Below are 248 nucleotides of genomic sequence, written 5' to 3' on the forward strand. Positions count from 1 at the left end.
CTGGAACACCCTGTCCTCAGATCTTCCCAGGCCTGGTACCTTCACAGGTAGTGAAGTAAGGTGCCAGCTCCTGAGAGAGGTCTTTCCTGGCCATGCATTTTAAATGTAGCTCCTGATTGACTCTGATTCACATAACTCTAGTTTCTTGCCTTTAGAAAATTATTGCCATCTAAAATTAATTTTTTCATTCTTTACTTTTTTATTTATTTATTTATTTTTATTTATTTATTTTCCTTTTTGTCTTTTTT

General features: G+C 34.3%; 1 protein-coding gene across 1 annotated transcript in view; it reads right to left on the reverse strand.

Annotated features, from left to right (window-relative positions):
- The window catches only part of DOCK2 (dedicator of cytokinesis 2), a gene marked incomplete at its 5' end in the record, with an annotated part of 156,106 nt that overhangs the window by 145,110 nt on the left and 10,748 nt on the right, over window positions 1–248 (reverse strand). The window lies entirely within an intron of this gene.

This window comes from Galeopterus variegatus, unplaced genomic scaffold, assembly GCF_000696425.1.
Source record: "Galeopterus variegatus unplaced genomic scaffold, G_variegatus-3.0.2 Scaffold3800, whole genome shotgun sequence".
NCBI lineage: Eukaryota > Metazoa > Chordata > Mammalia > Dermoptera > Cynocephalidae > Galeopterus > Galeopterus variegatus.